The sequence below is a fragment of the Grammomys surdaster genome, unplaced genomic scaffold, assembly GCF_004785775.1.
Source record: "Grammomys surdaster isolate TR1022 unplaced genomic scaffold, NIH_TR_1.0 61, whole genome shotgun sequence".
NCBI lineage: Eukaryota > Metazoa > Chordata > Mammalia > Rodentia > Muridae > Grammomys > Grammomys surdaster.
The window spans coordinates 11,018,856-11,032,370 of NW_021604563.1; the positions used below are offsets into that span (position 1 = coordinate 11,018,856).

Here is a 13,515-nt window from a genome sequence, read left to right on the forward strand (position 1 = left end):
GTGGGTAAGTCACACACTTAAAGCATAAGATTAGAAACTTGTATTCTGTATTTCTTGAACAGTTTTCTTGTTGTATTCTCATTTTTATATATCCAGACATTCTTAACAGGCTGTTTAATTTACATTAACTTGTGTTTAATTCTATTATATTAACACTAGGAGTATCTTGTTCCACAAAATATCAAAGGCAAACTTCTGAAGAATGTGGATCACAAAAAAATAAAAGAGTATATACAGCCTAAGCAAGAGTTCAGAACACCAGTCAGAGGGGGTTCTGGGTGGCCCCTCTCTGCTTGGTGTAGGGGCAGAAGTCCCCTCTTTTAGGTTGGGTGGAGATGGGTTTTGGGAACACCCTGGATTGAGTAACAACCACATCTTGAGTCTTGTGGTCCTCCATAGCTAACTTATGATAATGTATCTGAATAGGTTTTGCTACCAAATTATTTATCTGTTGTTTCACAAAGTTAGTCTATTTAAGGCCCAGGGACCAAAAGAAATAAGCAAAAATAACCCAATTAATGGTCCCAAGATGAGAGGAAATAGGGTTGACAACCATGGAGAGGTTGAAAACCAGTTCTTGTACCAGCTCTCATCTTTCTCTTTCTCTCAGAGAGGGGGCCACCTAGAACCCCCTCCGACTGGTGATCTGAATTCTTGCTTAGGCTGCGAGGCTAAGCACTGCGAGGGAATATAAATAAAAGTTAAAAATACCTCTCTGGGTTCCCTGAGGGAGAAGCCTGACTGTATAGGGGTTGATTTCAAACGCATCCCCTCTCCAGGAAAAAGACATTGGGATGGGTATGGCCCTCATGCCTCACTGGACAACGACAGGGGGACTGGAGCCATTACAAAGTCCCCTTAAATTACTGGAGGTCAGGCCTCTATCCCTGCAGATTAGAATTGCCACAGCCCTTCTATACTTAGAGAAGGAAGGAGATGTCAGGGCCATCCCTGCTTATACACTGAAGGCCTAAAATCAGCCATAGGCCTAAAATCAGCAATAGGCCTCTCATACATGTATACTAACACCAAGTGTTAGACTTCAGTGTGCAGCTTAGAACAGACAACACCAGACCAAACAGTTCCAAAGAGGAGGGGGTTTATTCAGGGCAGAGGACAAAGGTGGGGAGAAAAATGGGAGAAGATGGGTGGAGAAAGAGGTAAGAGAAAGGAGAGAAGTGGAGGCCAGCCATGACCACATGGAGAGAGAGGGGAAGGGAAGGGGGGAAGGGTGAGGGGACAAAGAGAAGCTAGAGGCAAGAAAGTAAGAGAGAAGATGTGGGACTGTAATTTGCCCACACTCCCCAGAGCGCAGAAAGGGGGTGGAGAGAACAAATCTCTGCCTCAAGATTTCTCTGGCTCCGTCCTTCTCCTCCATTTCCAATGTATAAGCAAGACACCTTCCGACATTTTTCGGGAGAGCGTTTCATCATTCACCACCCAAGCCCGTCATCTGTTAATAAATCAACATATTATAAATCGTCACATGTCTCCTAAATTCTGGACTCTTCCTTCAAGTAAGTCAAGGCTTGCGCGCTCCCCTGTCCGCGCGGGGCAGGGGGAGGGAGAGAAGTTGTTCATCTGCCCCAGCGCTCTCTGTACTCTAGTTAGCCAGCTGCACGCCAGCTCACAGGACAGGGGATGAGAAGCCTTTTTCTCCGTGGTCAGCTCTGCACGCCCACCATCCCGAGACTGTCCTGACATCTGTGTGTGGGCGAATGGGCTTCGGCCACGCCCACACCCAGGACGCCCCCGCGCGACCCGGGCGTGAGATCTGCCCTACAAGAAGAGAAAGAGGAGGAGGCAAGCAGCCCCTTTTATAGTGGGCACGCCTACCTGGCTGTTGCCAGATAACTGTGGTGAGAATAATACCTGGGTGTTACCAGATAACTGTGGAGGTGGGGTTTAGACAGAATACTAACGTCAAATCTTGGGTCTTTGTGGAAAAACATTGAAACAGATGGCTATAAGCTATTGTAAACCTGCAGCTTTTGTGGAAATTTACCAGGCTGAGTAGGCGTAGACCTTGTAAATAGGTAGCCTTGGTAGATAATACCAACTTAGATAAGGACAAGTGAATCATAGCTTAATCTAGTGTCCTGTCCCCTGAACCTTCACCCAGCTGACACCCTGTTCTGAAAGATATCTGTACTCCCCCTGAACACCCACACTCTGGTATCATCCCCTTCCCCACATCCTGCCTTTTTTGTTGTTATAACCCCTGTGTAAATAAGTAAAAATTATGATTTGATTTAATAAATAAATAAATAAATAAATAAATAGTATATACAGAAAGTAGTTTTCTTCTACAACATTCTTTCTGGGGCTAAGATGAATCTAGATGCTCCTATCTACATGATAGCACCACATCTCCTCAGGCCACAGCCTTCACAGGAGCTGCTCAAAGTGGCATATCACCTTTTCTGCCTCAACATACAGCCTTGGTCAAACAGCACTGCAGGAGCTGTCCACAATGGCCCCACCTCCGCTCTAGGCTCCGTGAGCATCCCCACAGATATGGTACCTTGGCAAAAGCCAGCTGCAGCCAGAAAGGACCTCCCACCCTAACCCATGGGCCTGATGCAGGGAAAAGAGGATTAAAGGCCACAAATCCCTGAACAGGAACCCCACCACCAACACACACACACACACACACACACACACACACACACACACTCAGCAATCCCTGAGCTCCCCAAACTCAGGACTTGAAATCTGACCAATCTTCAATCTAGAAAATCTCTACCCCTTCAGAAATCCTATATAAGCCCTGTCCTTTGTCGAATTCCCTGCTGTCTGCTCCTGGAAGCAGAGGGCAGCCATCCCTGGATTTACCCCTCCACACCCTAGACCCTCTAATAAATCTCATTTCGTGAGATTTCCTTTGTAGCCAGTGTATAGACACTAAAAGATAGAGTTCATCTCTGAGCAAAGTGAGAGGGCATAGAATGGATCATGTTTTAAACCCACAGTCCACCATGACTACAGTAACACTAGATTAGGGCCAAAGTGCATACTTATGTGAAGTACTTGGAGTTCAGGTAGGGGTGTGCCACAATTTACATTTCCTTTTTTCCCATCTTCTAAGTATCAATTTGTAGTTATGTTTTTATATAATATATGCAATGCACTGTAGCCTTTTACCTCATTTTATCAGTTTCTTTGCTGGTTATTTGGTTTTTTTTTAATTTTTTTTTTTACTGGATATTTTATTTATTTACAATATAGATGTCTTCCCCTTTCCCAATTTCCCCTCCCTAGAACCCCCATCCCATCCCCCCTAATCATTTATGTTCTTATACCATTTTAATTACATGCATGTATTAAGGTCAGTTCTAGATTGAGGATCTAGCAATACAATACATGCAAATAGTTAAGGAACAAGCAAGACAATAAGCACAAATAGTCAAATTAAAAACAAGGCATTAAACAAAATTCCATGAACACTCCTGTGATCACTGTTTCTAAGGGCTTATCAGGATAACCAAAGTATCTGAGACTACTTTTGTGTCCTAACCCAAGGTCATTTTCATGTCTGAAGCCTACTTTCCTGTTCTAGCCTAAAATTTAGACTCCTGTCTGAAATTACTTCTTTGTTCTAGCCTAATATCAGATTCCTGCCTGAAGCCTACTTCCTTGTCCTTGGCCAATGTCATATTCCTGCCAAGCAGCCCATCTCCTTGTCCTTGGCCCGTGTCAAATTCTTGCAAAGCAGCCCAAAGGCTCTCCACCTCTCTCCCTTTTTTATTGGTGGCACATGCTGGTAGGATTTGCTGAAGGTTATTTGGTATTTAAATATATGTTTACATTTGTTTATCTGTGGCAGGATCATTCCCAACTGCTGTATGGACTTCCTCCTACAAATATTGTCTAAATTGTATTATTGTTCAGGATTTCTGATATTATTAATCATCCATTTCAAGTTACTACTATATTAATATGCCAAACATATTCATTTAAAAATTAACCTGATTAAAATACTCTTGAGAAATATTTCTTTTAATTTTAAGGTAAATGTGTTGTCATGTTAATACAGATAATTTGAAATACAAATTACTTATGACTATTTTAGATTATGAAAGAACTCTCTCTGTGTGAGCATTGATATTACTGTGTGGCATGGGATTAATTAACAGTTGTTTTATTTATTTATCTATCTATCTATTTATTTATTTATTTATTTATTTCAAGGAAGAACAATATTTTAAAAGTGTTCTTTATTTATTATGAAGGGTGGTTTAGTTGATAAACTAAAAATATTAAGAAAACCATTTTGGATTTAAGTTTCCTTTTATCTGTTTATTCTTTAATAAATTATTATTTTATCATTTCTTGGATGGTCTACATTTAATATAATTCTGTTTCTAAGTGAATTAATTGGTTAACATTCATGATTTTACATAATCATATAACTTCTACCTTATTCCAGGTGCACAACTTTTCACTCATTAGAAGTTTGTTTATTTTCCATTTCATATTTTATAGCCCTCTACTCCTCTTGACTCTACAAGAACATGATTCATTTTATTTCAGTTATAAATTATTTATAATATTCTATGCAGTCATATTCTTCATATTAAGGTTTTAGTCAATACAGACTTCAGATTTATAGCACTGAACACAAACAATTTTAGTGGAGGAAAACATTCATATCACGTTGTTGTTGCTGCTGCTGCTGCCCTGGGCTCGGTCTGATGAGCACGAACACACGTATCAAGATAAAGAAGAAGTTGTTTTATGGATGAATACTGTTGGGCCCTACCACAATCGCCAAGAAACATATAAATACTTTTCACTTCCATTTTGTGTGGGGTCAAAAAAAAAGTATCAGTCATTACCATGAAACTTTGGGAGAAGCACTTCAAGGAGTTGAATTAGAATTTAGTGGCCTGGATATTAAATTTAAAGATGATGTGATGCCAGGTACTTACTGTGAAATTGACTTAGATAAAGGGAAGAGAGATGCATTTGTGTATATGCTATCAAGAATCACTATTGGTATCAGATATACATAGATGACTTACCAATATGGGGTATTTTTGGTGAAGCAGATGAAAATGGGGAAGATTACTATCTTTGAACCTACAAAAAACTTGAAATAGTCTTTAATGGAAATCGAATTGTTGATGTTAATCTAACTAGTGAATGAAAAGTCAAACTGGTTCCAAATACTAAAATACAGATGTTGTATTCGGTAAAATGGAAAAAATCAGATGTAAAATTTGAAGATCGTTTTGATAAATATCTTGATTCATGCTTTTTTCAACATAGGATTCACTGGTTTTCAATTTTTAATTCCTTCATGATGGTGATCTTCTTAGTGGGATTAGTTTCAATGATTTTAATGAGAACTCTAAGAAAAGATTATGCCCGATACAGTAAAAAAGAAGAAATGAATGACATGGACAGAGACCTAGGAGATGAGTATGTCTGGAAGCAAGTCCATGGGGATGTGTTCAGATCGTCAAGTCACCCCCTGATATTCTCCTCCCTCATTGGCTCTGGATGTCAGATATTTGCTGTGTCTCTCATTGTTATTATTGTAGCCATGATGGAGGATTTATATACAGAGACGGGCTCAATGCTCAGCACAGCCATATTTGTCTATGCGGCTACATCTCCAGTGAATGGGTGCTTTGGAGGGAGTCTGTATGCTAGACAAGGAGGAAGGAGATGGATAAAGTAGATGTTTATTGGGGCATTCCTTATCCCAGCTATGGTGTGTGACACTGCATTCTTCATCAACTTTATAGCCATTTATTACCATGCCTCTAGAGCCATTCCTTTTGGAACAATGGTGGCCGTGTGTTGCATCTGTTTCTTTGTTATCCTTCCTCTAAACCTCGTTGGTACAATACCGGGCCGCAATCTGTCAGGTCAGCCCAACTTCCCTTGTCGTGTCAATGCCATGCCTTGTCCCATCCCGGAGAAAAAATGGTTTATGGAGCCTGCAGTTACTGTTTGCCTGGGAGGAATTTTACCTTTTGGCTCAATCTTTATTGAAATGTACTTTATCTTCACGTCCTTCTGGGTGTATAAGATGTACTGTGTCTATGGCTTCATGATGCTGGTGCTGGTCATCCTGTCCATTGTGACCATCTGCGTGACCATCGCCTGCACGTACTTCCTGCTGAACGCAGAGGACCACAGGTGGCAATGGACTAGTTTTCTCTCTGTTGCGTCAACTGCAATCTATGTTTACGTGTATTCCTTTTACTACTATTTTTTCAAAACAAAGATGTATGGCTTATTTCAAACATCGTTTTACTTTGGATATATGGAGGTATTTAGCACAGCTTTGGGGATAATGTGTGGAGCAATTGGTTACATGGGAACAAGTGCCTTTGTTCGAAAAATTTACACTAATGTGAAAATTGACTAGAGGCCTGGGCCAGCCGGGGACTCTGGATCAGTTTCTCTTTCATGAGGGTGGAACTTGCACAGCAAAGAATAATTGCAAGAAGAGATGTGGGCTTAACACTGGGTACTTTGTGGGTCTCTTGTGGATGGCTTCAAGTAACATCTATTTCCTTTGATCCTAGGTTCTTACTGACTGCTTTCTCCAACTGTTCACAGCAGATGCTTGGATTTTATGCAGTAGGCATTACTACAGTACATGGCTAATCTTCCCAAAACTAGCTCATTAAAGATGAAATAGACCAGCTCTCTTCAGTGAAGAGGACAAATAGTTTATTTAAAGTATTTGTTCCAATAAAATAACTAGAGGGAAACTTGGATGTTAAAATTCCATAAGTAGAAATCTTCCTGGCACTTGGTGTTTCTATGTTATTGAAAAAGGATGTTCCAGAAAGATTACTTTTTCTCTTATTTTTACTGCCATTGTTGATGTGTTGTGGGACATTTTTATGTATTGAACCTGGGTTCTTTTTGACCTGTTCAGTTGTCCCTCCATTCAACTGCATCCTTAAAAAAAAAAATTAAAATTATTAAATTCTGCATGGAATGTATCTGCTGTCATCTTAATCTTAGTTGGATCAACCTCATTTATTTATCTTAAAATTAACCAGCTTTCTCAATTCCATCCAAAGAAGATACAGTATGAAAATAGAGATGTACTCTCTATGATACAATTTACTGTATAGATAGCAAGCAAAGTGTTAAATGGAGAAGATGCTTGTTTTTATTAAACATTTGGAGATTTAGATAATTTACATTTTAACTGAATGTCTAAAGTAATTATCTTCCCCTCCCTCCCCTCAAGTTAGTCTTACATCTTTTTTTTGGGGGGGGGTTTCAATGAAGGCTTTACATAAGAAATTATTAAAAAAAAACAAGGGGGACAATAAATGTATATAACATTAATAATGTCATATAGGTGTAGGTTCCTGGATGCATTTGGATGTACAGATTGACTGGAGGTCTTTTTGGGATGATGATTGGTGTAGAAACGTATGGGTTTGGGTGGCCTTTTACATCTTGCCTACCATTGCATGAAACATTGGAGTTTCTTCAAAATGTGTGTGTCATACTTCTTTTGGGAGGGGGTTGTTTTCTTCTTTTATGAAACTCCTACTGGAGCTAAATTTGTAATTTAGAAACATTTAATTTTGTTAATCCTGTCTGGGACATTTAAGTAACATCTAAAGCATTATTGCTTTAGAATGTTCAAATAAAATTTCCTGACCAAAAAAAAAAAAAGAATAATTATATTAAGATAGGACATGGCATTATCTATCTTTGTTGTAAGACTGGTATAGACGTAGCTGCTATGTACATGATAACTTACATGAAAGTATAATACAAAGTGTTTCTGAAAGGTTAATTTGTGATTTTTTACTTGTTTGTGTATGAACAACAATGTAGTTTCTTTCACTGTTTTAAGGAAGACTAATTTGAAAAACTTGTTTACTTTAGGACAGTATGCTGTGCTATACTGACATCAGTATCATGAATGTCATAGTTGCTATATCTCTAGATCACAGATACTGACATCAGTATCATGAATGTCATAGTTGCTATATCTCTAGATCACAGAAAGAAGACTTATTGTCTGATTTGTTATCAAAATTTATGTAAGAATAAGTTATCTCCTGACAATAATAAAATCAATGAGGTGTATCTTTCTCTAAAAATATCCATGTCACTTGATAACATATAACATATACATAGAATTGTGCCATATATAGTCATTTGTGTTAAATTTCCACCTTTTATAAAATATTATTTGAGGACCCATTTGTATTTATTTATACTTTCATTTTTATACACAATAACATACAATTTAAGCATGTTGCATTTTTTTTCTTTCATAGTCCCTGAATAAATTCTGAATGGATTTTAATTTATAACTTTCTTAGTGAATGAATACTGGGACTTCATGATAGTTTCAAATGTTAAACAACCAGAACCCTCAAACCTCCCAGAGACTAAACAACCAACCAAAGAGAACACAAGGGGGGGGGCATGGCTCCAGCTAGATATGTAGCAGAGAATTGCCTTATCTAGCCCCTTGGTCCCAGTGGAGGCTTCCATGGTAGAGGAATGTTAGTACATGGCAGCAAGAATGGGTGTGTGGATAAGGAAAAACCCTCATAGAGACAGGGGGAGGGAAGGGGATATAGTGTTTGTGGAGGGAAAACTGGGAAGGAGGATAACATTTGAAATGTAAATAAACAAAATAACAAATAAAAATGAAAAAAAAAGTTACATTCAGCAGACTTACAGAAAGTATTACAGTATAATTTCCCAGTGTTATTTATATTTGAGTTTGGAAAATATCTGATATTGACTTTAGAAAATGAGTCAGGAAGTTTACCTTGTTTCCCTTCCCCGCAAAGGACTTGCTGAAAATTGGTTTAAATCTTAATGCTTGATTGAATTTACAAACCAGTGAATCCAGAAAAACCTGAAGTTTTCTAATTGAAAATGGTTTTATTTGAAGTATATTTAACTAATCCAAATAAAGCTTACTTTTTGTAATCTGTGTTTCTTAAATTTTCTATATCATTTTGTATAAATTTTCATGCTAACTTTTAAAATATTTTTTAATGTTTGTGAATATGTATTTTCTATCATTTATAAAATGAAATTGCATTTATTTATGTGTATTGTATGGTTGCATGAGTGTGTGTGTGTCTCTGTGTGTGTGTGTCTGCGTATGTAGAAGTACTCATACTGTAACATGTGTGGAAATCAGAGAGCTACTTTTGGAGTTTCAATTCTCACATTCTATTCAGGAATTGAATAAAAAGTATCAGCTTGGCAGAAAATGCCTTTATCCTTTATTCAGTCAAAGGATCCCATTGACCCCTCATCTCATTTCATGTTAGTTGATCAGGCAGTCTTTTGAAAATATTAACAAGTATATATTTTATCATTTTATTATTTCAAATAATGTGTTTTTTGTAGTTATTTTTTTCTATTGTCACTTTGCTTCTCTCTAGTAGTCTTTTAATTCTGCAATTAATTTATACTTCAATGTCACTCTCATAAATAAATAAACATGACTTGTGTTTAAGAGCTGTATTTTTGCTAGTATAGGTATTAATAATTATATTTTTTTAAACATTAGTTTTAACCAGTTAAACCATTTAACCATTTAACCATTTACTTGAGGATTCAGGAAAATCACTAAAAGAATGTGAAATGACATACTCAAAAAAGTATAATACATATGCACCTAAGCTTAAAATATGTTCAACTAATCTAAATGAAGACAAGAATACAAAGCTTAGGGAACAGAAGGAACAATTTTTAAAGTTAATAAATTTGCAGCATTGATTAAATTGCAGACTTAAGCCTTTAGGCAACAAGAAACTACATCAACTAAATTACACAAACTAAGAACATAAGAATGAAATTGAAAATTGTTCTTTTGAGTTCTGTGAAGATTTGTGTCAGAATGTTCTTGGGGATGGAATTGAATCTGTAGATTGCTTTTGGTAGATGGTTATTTTTACTTTATTAATCTTATCAACCCATGAACATTGGTGATCTTCCCATTTTCTGATATAGTCCTCAATTCTTTTCTTCAATGTCTTAATTTGTTGTCTTTTTCTATTGATTAGATTTATCCCAAAATATGTTTTTTTAGACTATTGTAAAGGGTATTGTTTCCTGAGTTTTTCCTCAGTGTGACTATCATTTGTGTATAGGAAAGATACTGATCTGTTTATTTCATTTTGAATTATGCTTCTTTGCTAAGAGCATTTCTCAGTGGTAAATGTTTCCAGGTAGAGTTTTTAGGGACACATTATATCATCTGAAAATAGTGATACTTTGACTTATTCCTTTCCAATTTGTGTATTCTTCATCTCCTCCAATTATATATTCCTCCAACTAAGACTTCAAGTACATTATTGAATGGATACCATGGACAGAGAAGATAACCTTGTTTTTTTTCTTGATTTTACTAGAAAGGCACTGTTCTTTCTCACCATTTAAGTTAACATTTGGAACCTCTGATTTGCCACACTTTTCTTGTTGCATATCATATATTTTTTCATATCAGATATTTACATTATGTTCATAACAGTAGCAAAAATAGAGCTATGAAGTGACAATGAAATAATTTTATCATTGGGATCACCTCAACATGAGTAGCTGTTTTAAAAGATTGCAGCTTTAGGAAGTTTGAGAATCACTGATAATTTGCATTGACTACGAGCTTGCTGTAAACTTCTAGTATTAATATGAAATATTTTCCTGGTTTCTCTCACTAAGAATGTATTGTGCCAAACCCATTTTGTGCATCAGAAATGATCATGTAGTTTTTGTATGTCAAATTGTTTATATGGTGAATTTCATTTATTGATTTATGCATGTTGAACCATCCCTGAATCTCTGGGATGAATCTTACTTAAACATGGTTGGTCATTTTTTGGTGTATTTTTTATTTTAATTTGTATTTTGTTGAGAATTTTTGATTCTTTGATCTTAAGGGATATTACTATATAATTCTCTTTTTCAGTAGGACCATTATTCAGTTTAAGTATTAGAAAAACTATGGTAAAATAAAACTAATTTGTTAATGTTCCTAGTGCTTCTTTTATGAGTAAAAAAAAAAAGGAATATTGGAATTAACTACTCTTTGAAATTATGATATAATTCTGCTCCGAAACCATCTGGCGCTGAGATTTTGACTAGTGTTCCTATTTCAGTGTGAGGTATTGGTATGTCTAAATTGTTTAGCTCACCTTAATTTAACTTTGGTAGGTTATATCTATTTAAAATATTGTCCACTTATTTTAGATTTTCCAATTTTCTGGACTAAAATGTCATAACAAATGCCCTCATTACTCTCTAATTATTTAGGTAGTTTAGGTATCAGACTATATAGAAATCAGTATGACTGTTCTTCTGGAAGTTGGGAATTTACTTATCTCAAAATCCAGCTATACCAATTCTAAGCAACACAACAAAAAGACTTTATATCTTACTTTAGAGATTAGTTCTCATCCATGTTCATGTTTACATTAAACATAATATTGAGAAATTGAAAACAGCCTAGATGTACAGCAACAAGTAAATGGATAAAGGATATTTAGCATATTTGTACAATGGAATATTACTAATATGTAAAAAAATCATGAAATTTACAAGTTAATAAGTGGAGCAAGAAAATCATTTCTCACAATTTGGGGTCCTAGAGGTGAAAGAGAAATGGAAACACACTTCCATCCCTAACTCTGAAGCCATCACCAATTAATAGCCACTTGTAAATGGAAAATTAGTTTTCTTCTTAGGAGTAGCTCTAGGGAAAAAAAAAACACTCTTTTTTTTTCTTTTTTTTTTATTGGATATTTTATTTACATTTCATATGTTATCCACTTACCCCATCCTCCACCCACCAGGGAACCCCCCATCCCCTTATCCCTCCTCCTTCTTCTCTGTGGATGTAACCCCCACCTACCCCCCCAGTCCCACTTCCCCACCCTCAAAATTCCCACCCCCTGGGGCGTCCAGCCTTCATGAGGTCAAGGATCTCATCTTCCACCTGTGCCCGGCAGGGCCCTCTACTCTTACATACTGAATATGTAAAAAAAAAAACACTCTTAAGTGTTAGGTCTACAGCGTATTTGGAGTTTTCGTCTTATAATGTTAATTCAAGACATGTTTTTCACATTATAGGTATTTTGCATATACATTATGGTTTCCATTTTGATGTCTTTATGTGATTCCTGTGTGTATGAATATATGTATCTCTGTGCCTATATACCTTTATGTTTTCCCTCCTTGTGTCTTTTTTCTTATTTGATTGCTTTGTAATATTTTGATTTGTTTGTTATTTACCTTATCTGATTTTATTATTATCCCCTGGATGCAATTTCCTGGATGCCTGTTTATCTTTAATGAGAGAAAGAAAGGGTGAGGGCCTGAATAGAAGGTGAGAATGGGAGAAACTAGAAGTGGATGGAGGGAAAACCATAATCAGAATATGATGTATTTCATATAATTGAAATATTAGTCAGCAGGTAATGGGACTCTTTGACAGGATTAGAAGGGTTAAGATATGTATCTTTCTTGGAGCAAGTGTGCCACTGGGGTTAGCCATTGCCTGTATATCAGGATGTAGCTCTCAGCTAGTTTTCCAGCACATGCCCTGCTACATATCTTCATGTACTCACCATGATGATAACATGCTAGCCTTTGAAACAGTAATCCAGCTCTCTCTCAATTAATTGCTTATCTTATAAGGGTTATGTTGGTCAAGATATTTCTTTATAGCAATAGAATAGAGATGAAGAAATATATCATGGAAAATTGAGTCAAATAAGTGTTGGCTTTAAATAGGAATGCATTGTTTCTTTCATATATCAAGGTAAGAATGAAGAATATTTCTTCAAAACATAGTCATTTATGCACTGGTTATCATTAGGAGAATTCCATTTTATTATTAGAAAGACTGTGAATAATTCCGTGTTTAATGAATACTGGATTTTATAACATTGTCACTATATTTTTCCAATGATATCCTTTAAGGAAAAAAAAGGTATTAATTCACTTGCTATCTCTACAGGAGATCACTTCAAATTATAAAAATAAAATCAACTCTTTTTGTTTGAGATACCACTGGGATTAAAACTAAGACTTTTAATTAACATTTAAAATATATTTTTTTGCTTTTATACCATTTTAATTACATGTAAATATTAAAGTAAGTTCTAGGTTGAGGAACTAGCAATACAATAAATTCAAATAGTCAAGCAACAAACAAGATCATAAACACAAACAGTCAAAGAACAACCAAGGCTATAAACAAAGTCCCATGATCCCTCCCATGATCATTGTTTCTAAGGGCTTATCAGGATGACCAAATTATCTGAGCCTACATCCCTATCCTAGCCCAAAGTGATTTTCATCCCTGAATCCTACTTCTTTGTTCTAGTCTAAGATTTAGATTTCTGCCTGAAATTACTTCTTTATTCTAGCCTAATGTCAAATTCATGCATGAAGCCCATTTCCTTGTCCTTGGCCAATGTCAGATTCCTGCCAGTCAGCCCCAAAAGCTCTCCACTTCTCCCCCTGTTTTATTTTGTAAACAAGTCTGAACCT

The 13,515-nt window shown here is 36.2% G+C and overlaps 1 pseudogene; it reads left to right on the plus strand.

Annotated features, from left to right (window-relative positions):
- The first annotated feature begins 1,718 nt into the window (after positions 1–1,718).
- Positions 1,719–6,429, plus strand: LOC114626631 (annotated as a pseudogene).
- Positions 6,430–13,515: the final 7,086 nt, after the last annotated feature.